Below are 8,272 nucleotides of genomic sequence, written 5' to 3'. Positions count from 1 at the left end.
TTTCTTTTATTTTTACACTTCTATTTCTCTTTCTTCCTTTTTTTTCTTTTTTCACTTCTCTTTTTTTCATTTTTTTTCTTTTTATATTTTTATTTTTTTTCCTTTTTTACTCTTCTATCTCTAACTTTTATTTTGAAAAGACAAATATGTATATCACATACACAAATTTAAAAAACATATAAAATACATAGCCATACAGATCTGGATATGTATTTACGGTACAAAACATACATATGTATTTACGATATATATATCATATTCATATTAAACAGTAACAAACATAACTATACTATATATCTTCATATGTATTTGCAAAATACAAAAGTGACTCATATAAAATAAGAAATATATATGGATCAGGTATGTATTCTGTAAATACATATGTAGAGCTATATGTATTTTATATGGTGTTGAATTTGTCTTTGAATTGTACATACTATGTCATTTTAGAGGGTAACATATGTACTTATTTGTTTTCTTTTACTGTTTAAGATATCTATCATGTATTTTTTTTTATTATCTTTATGTATATGTATATAATTTTCATTTTATTATAGAGATTTTGTGTCATTTATGTTTATCTATACATGTGAATCGAATATGTATTTCTGTAAATACATATGCAGATATATATATATATATGCATAGTTTTTTATCGTAAATACCTATGCATATCTGTATGTCTGTTTATTTTGTATATTTTTTGAATATGTATATATCATATAGATATTTGTCTTTTAAAAATAAAAGATAAAGATAGAAGAGTAAAAAAAAAAAAAAAAACATATAAACAAAAAAAAAAAAATTCAAAAAAAAAAAAGAAGTGAAAAAGAAAAAAAAATAGAAACTAGAAATAGAAGTGTAAAAATAAAAGCGAAAAAAAAATAAAAAAAGAAGAAGAAGAAAATGAAAAAAAATATGAGAAAAGGAAAAAAAATGAAAGAAAAAATAAATAAAAAAGGTAAAAGGAAAAAAAAGGAGAAGTAGAAGAGAGAAAATAAAGTGGAAAGAAAAAAATGAAAAAGAAAAAAAATTTAAAAAAAAGATTAAAAAAAATGAAAAAAACTAAAAAAAATAAATAGCTAGAGATATAAGAGAATGATATTTTGAAATTTTGAAGATCATGGAAATAATAATTTTCATATTTGATTTTGATTCGGAAAAGGAATCTACTAATATAAATAAGAGTAATTTATGGGAATTTAATTAGATAGGATAATTATTCCTTATTTAACTCAACTATTTTGAGTAAAACAAGGGCAGTAAATCTTGTTATATATATATATTTGTATAGCAACAGTTTACGTAAATACAAAATACAATTTGCTATTTTTCGTAATTATGAAACTGTTGCTATAAAATTTGCAATTAAGGCTCTACAGTTGCTATTTCTGAAATTTTCTCATTTAAAAAAGACAAGAGGGAAATACTTTGAAATTATTTTACATGAGCAATCTATCGATTTTAATTCATACATTCATACAAACAAATTTGAGGTTGATAACTCAACTTTCTTTATGGGTTTTATATTTTTACATTATTTAAGTATCGTCATTTGTAATATCACCATAGTTTGTATAACAAACTCTGTGATGATCATATAATAACTAGTTCTCTCTAACTCTTATTTTCTTCTTACTTGTTAATTAGTAGAGGTTCATTACCTCATTAGGATTGATAAGATAAGGTCTTGCCCCCTTACTTATACTTATTCCTATTGAGAATCTTATTTTTATTTTAATAAAAAAATCTCTAGATACTTTATCAAGTGGTATAAATTTGCTTAAAAATGAAAATTTGATGTTTGTATACAACATCTTTTACACTATATCATAATATTCATGTTGTTAATGATAGGAAAGAAGACATCAAACATTATGTTGATGGATAAACATAGATGGGGTAATTAGATGAATTTGAAACACTATTAAAATTTTATAATTATAAATATAGAATAATGATATATGTGAATGTAAATATTTGGAATATACAAGTTAAAAAAGAGAGTTGCATAATCCATATACATACTCTTGATGTTTTGTTTGTTTTATTTTTCTTTTCTTTTATATATACTCTCCTTAGCTAATAAATAACTAGGTGAATAATGTTGAAGCACGTATGAAAAAGTTATTTAACGTTTTCATTTTCACCAGATTTGAACCTAACATTAGTTATATTCTATTTATTGATCGCTAATTTATATTTTAGAATAACTTTATATTAGCAGACTACATAAATGAATCTCTTAACCAATTCAAATGTTTCACTTGAACATCTCAGTTGAGCCTTTTTTCATTTGAACAATCTAAACATGATTTTTGCTTTACCACTTAAACACATCAATATGATACTTAAAATAGAAACTTAAGCATGTTAGGAGAGAAAAGGTGAAAAGTAGTTGATATTGATAAGGATCATATGTTTTTCTATTTGAGCTCCTCTATTTGAATAAAATTTTGGAATATAAATAATGAGTATCTTCTATTATCATAACTCAAAAAGTAAGCATTTTCTGAATTTGTAAGAATCTGTAAGGTTTTAAACGTAAATCTAACAACAAAATCATATCTTAATTATTTTTTGACACATGTCATGTTTTTTACCTCCTCGTGCTGATAGAGGCATTACTCTCCTCGTCAATTATTGTAGATACAATTTAGTCATAATAGAATCATGACAACTTCAAGTTTTAATCACTTGAATAATAATTCACAAGTCACTGTTTGATTCACTTTTCATACCAATTCTTGTGAAGACGATTTTTGTGTTATACTTTTTTTACTTGCAAGGCGCTTAATTTATAATGTGTTTTGCGCTCATCAGCTACCCAATAAAATACTAAAAATAATTGCATGTATTCGCATACTATTCTTGTGGACATGGTCAACTAATATGTCAAGAATACCACTTCTCTCTTGAAATAAGATATGCATGTCAATTATGAAATCGTAATGCTATAATGAAACTACTTTGATTTGTGAATGCTAAAAAGATGCCTTTGAATAACATGGGTTCATGAGTATTATCTGAAAAAGGAATTAATTAGCCTAGACTTAGGCCATCAAGTTTATGTTATTTTTCGAGTACAAAATCTGTATTAACAACAAGAACTTCAATATTAAGTTCAAGAATAACTTCAAGAACAACAAAGAAGTTCAAACAGCTTCAAACACAAGTTCAAACAATTTACAAACAATCAAAATGAAGTTTCAATTATTTTCTGGAAAATAGAAAAATCACAAGAAAGAGATTAAGACAGAAATAATAGAATCAAGTCCACCGAATTCATGGTGTGTCCTCAAGAAATTTATTCTCATCAAGTACCCGGGGTTAATGGAATATATCCCTCCGGATAAAATGATTCACTTCAATAAATAGTGGTACCTCAAATTTATCGAACTACGAACTCACTTAATAATTTGAAGACCACACTTGAGTTTTTTAGGAAGAAGAAGATGTTTTTCACTTCAAATTTTTATGTCTTTACCTGAGGAAAAATTTAGATATTTTAGTCAAAAGGTGGTGCTTTTGAAAGGAAGTAATGGTTCTTGAAAAGATGCATGTTTTGAATTGTTACTGACCTGCGGACCCCACTTACACGTGCAGGTGGTCTACATTCGATTGCAGGTCGCTAATTTGTCAAAAATAGAAACTTTTGCGTTGACCTACATGGAACCTGCGCTGGCATATGCAAGCTTCCAGGTGCCACGCAGGTCACGTATTCATTACCAAATAGTACCTCAAAAGGTCACATTTCTTAAGGTGCATTGTGACATGCGTCCACACATGTCATGTGCGTTCGCAAGTGGAAAAAATATTTTCTGTCGAATTTTTGGATTAAAAACTTCACTAACCCTCAAGTTTCATATGAATTTTGTCCAAAAAGATAATCTCTCGAACAATCATTTTTCAAATCCAAATTCAAATTTGAAGTCGAAGCCTAACCGAGAGAGCAACGGCAAAGATGGTGTGAGGCTTCTATTGTTCTTGCCTCCCTATACACATGAACGAATGCTTCTCAATATAACCATAAGAAAGTTCTCAATATAAGCATAAGAAAGTTCACTTCTTCCACCAATGTGTAGAACTTTACTTCCTTAAAGTGAAAATACAATTCACTTTTTCCTCCATTTTTCATTCATATTTACACTTAGAATCCAACAATCTCCCATATGAATGGAGAATGGCTATTTTTGTGAAAATTTACAAATAAGTGTGTGATCTACAAGCAAAGACTAATTGTATCTGGATAAGGAGGTTTTCCTTTGAACTTTCCGTAGTAAACTTGAACCAGATGCACTCAGTCAATCGAAGATGTGATATCTTTGAACTGTCAAACTTTAACATAAACCTAGACAACATAAGTCATACAACCAACCTTTTACTATTTATAGTTCTCATGGTTTTATTCGTTTCATCCATAAACACAGCCTGATTTTATGAGAGCCTAGAGAATAGACCTTTACTATCATTTCCTTTGAAACGACTACCACTTCACCCTCATATAGGTGATTCATATACATACTCTTGTTTTTTTTTATTTGTTTTATTTTCTTTTTATTTTATATATACTCTTGTAGCTGATGAATAACGAGGTGAATAATGTTGAGGCATGTATGAAAAAGCTATCTAATATTATCACTTTCTTTAGATTTGAACCTAACATCAATTATATTCTACTTATTGATTGCTAATTTAAATTTTAGGATAACTTTATATTAGCAGAATACATAAATAAATCTCCAAACTAATCCATTCACTTGAACATCTCAATTGAACCTTTTTTTCATTTAAACAATCTAAACATAATTTTCACTTTACCACGTAAATGCATCAATATGGTACTAAAAGTAAGCCTGTCAAATGGGCCGGGTTGACCCGGTCCAACCCAACCCAAATCGGCCCACTTAATGAAATCGGCCCATTTTGACCCGGCCCAATAAGCTCAAGGGCTTTAGGGTACCGGATACCGGGCCGAGTTTTTTTATTTTGGGCCCGGTTAACCCGGCTTAAACCCAACCCAGTTAGGGCCCGCTGGTTTCGGTCCGATTTTATTTATTTATTTATTTAAAATTTTTGGATTTTGAGCCAAACTAGTCGTTGACCCAACGGCTATATAGCCGTTTTTGGGTCCAAACAGCTAGTTTGGGCCTATTAATTAAAAAAAAAAAATTACTTTTAAAATTATTTTTTAATCCCAAAAAATTTTCTATAAATACCCTACACCTTCAAATCATTTTTCACACAATTTTTAATTCTCTCAAATCTCATTCTCTCTCAAATCTCAATTCTCAATTCTCAAATATTCTATAAATTTAATTTCCTAAAGTCCTCACTTTAATTTTTTTAATTTTGCGATTACAAAGTACGAGTGAAAGTTTCTAAAGTCGCAACCTTCGGATACTTCCAAAATTTGGTATTGTCGTTCCATCTCTTATGTTTAATTTTTATTTAGTGTATTAATTGTTGAATATTTAATTTTATTATATTTTTGTATTTTGAATTTTTTAGTTTAATTTATATTATGGATAAATTAAGAAACCTCGCTACTAAAGGTGTTAAAATTTTTTATTCCGGAAGCAGTAGTAAAAAGTGAATTACTAGCAGTAGAGGTAGTTCAAGTAGTAGATATACCCGTGTGCCTCCGACACCGTTTAGTCAATCTTTTGAGGAAGAAGTAGGTGTACCTTTAGGTGTAGCTGCTCACGATATGGATTATGTAGAAGCTCAGAAAAATTAAGGTATAGAAGAAGAAAATGAAGTAGATGCGGTTAATTTAGACGAAAATGATAAAAATATTGGTAAAATACCCGCAGTAGGAAATGCTAACGTTAGATCTGAATCAGTTAATCTCCCTTCCCGTCCTCCCCGTGCCCCAAGAGCTCGTAAAACAACTAGTATTGCATGAAATTTTTTTGAATGTATATCAGATACTGAGGTGCAATTCAATATTTATCAACAAATACATAAGCATAAAAGCGGAGTCAAGCAAGGGGATACGAGTACGTTGATGAGACATATAGGTGATGCTCACAAAAGAGAGTTCAATATTGCACAAGATGGTGGGGATATTGGTAGGCCAACGCAAACTAGAATGGACCCAACAATCGGTCAGGTAACGAAGAAGTATAATAAATTGAGGGACCGGGAAGAAATAACTAAAATGATAGCTGTGGGTTGTTTGCCTTTTAGTTTTCCTTCTTCTGTCGCCTTTATTCATTATATTCAAGCAATTTATAATCTTATGTTTAATGGTGTTCCTAGAAGTACTTGTCGATCTGATATTTTAGACTTTATTCACAATATTGTTTTTATTTACCAACTTGCTAAAAAATATTCAATGTAGATTGTCTCTAACTTCTGATCTTGGTCGTGCTGTAAATAAAAATGATTATTTAACCGTTACTTGTCACTGGATGGATAGTAATTTTGTGATACAAAAACGTATTCTTGCTTTTTTATATGATGAAGATCGTAAACATACTGGAGATTTTATTGTTGATTCTATTGTTAAAGTTGTCGAATTTTATGGTATTGAAAATAAAATCTTATGTATTGCTTTTGATAATGCTTCTAACAACAAGACTGCTATAAAAAACTTAAAGTCTAAGCTATCTCCGCCGTTGCTTAAAATTTTTCATATTAAGTGTGCATGTCATATATATAATTTAATTGTAAAAGATGGTCTTGATTTTTTTAACCTTTATATTGAAAAAATTCGTTTTGCTGTTAGTTTTATTCAAGGAAATAATCAAAGAAAAAGAATTAGAGAATTTAAAGTTAAATGTCAAGAAAATGAACTTGCACCGATATTGATGCCTGAGGAAATTGATATTAGATGGAATTCTATGTATGATTTTTTAAAAACTTATTATAAATCTAGAGTTCCTATTATACTAGCTTTCAACCAACATTGCGGTTTATTTGTTGATTCCTCTGATTGCATGCTACATGATTCTGATTGGGTTGTAATTAATAATCATGTTAAGTTTTTAGAAAAAATTTATGTAGCTACGGTTGAATTTTTTGGTGCTTATTATCCTACTGTTTGTAACATTTTGACATATATAGCCAATATTTCTGGTTTGCTCAAAGAATATAAAAATAGAGAAGGTTATAAAGAAGCTGTTGGTGCCATGTTTACTAAATTTAAAAAATATTTTTTTCCGATTCCCCCTATTTACTTGGTTGGTGCTATCCTAAATCCGTTCATGAAATATAATACTATGTGCCACTTTAGTACAATTATTTATGCTAACTTAGAAATAAATACTAACAATAATTCTGAACAAGTACAACTTGATTTGTGGACGGCTATGGGTGATGCGAATGAATACATAGAAAAATTATATAATCACTATGTTAATTTATTTGACTTAGTCATACCTACAAATATCACTCTAACTGTCGCTCCTCATCCTCCCAAGGAGCCATCATCTTCTAAAAGGCTGTCACATAGTGGTTTTCCTGATTCCTTTTATGATTTACCTTGTTGGAACAGTGTTGATGATAGAGTTTACACATCAACTTATCGAGAAGAGCTGAAATATTATCTTCGGTCCCCGCCAGAGGATCGCAGACGACAGATCAACACATTGGATTGGTGGAGGAGTAATGAAACACAATATCCAGTGCTTTCAAGATTAGCTAGAGATATCTTGAATGTTCCAATATCACCCATTGCATCAGAGAGCGCCTTTAGTCAGGGACGACAGCAGATTGGAGGCAACCGACACTCATTGGGAAGCAATGCAATGAATGTTCTAGTTTGCCTCAGATATTGGATTAGAGCGGAAAGAAGAAACCAAGGAATGGAACCGGAGCCGAACGACGAGCTGAAACTTGAAGAAATTATGTCTTCACAGGAGAACTCAGCAGAATCAAGTCCAATGCATGGTTTTGCCCCCGTTGACTTTGACTATTCTATGCAAGTTCCCGTTAATATTAACATGAATGAGTTGGAAAAAATGATGCATAATTTGTAGATTTTTCATTCATGTAAATTATAAATTTTGGATCATTTTGCAATTAATAAAATTCAACATTCATTCACTCCTTAGTCCTTACTTTGTAATTTTTTTCATTTAATGATTTAAATTAAATTTCTACTTTAAATTAAAAACTTACTTCTAATATATTATTAATTTACTACTAAGTATTATTAATTAATTATATTAAGTTTTTTTGTATATTTGTGTATATATCTTCTATAGATATGTATATTTAACGTATACATGTGTATATATTTTATAAATTAGTATATAACTATATA

Source organism: Capsicum annuum, chromosome 7, assembly GCF_002878395.1.
Source record: "Capsicum annuum cultivar UCD-10X-F1 chromosome 7, UCD10Xv1.1, whole genome shotgun sequence".
In the NCBI taxonomy this organism is placed as follows: domain Eukaryota; kingdom Viridiplantae; phylum Streptophyta; class Magnoliopsida; order Solanales; family Solanaceae; genus Capsicum; species Capsicum annuum.
Note: the sequence above shows the minus strand (reverse complement) of the source record.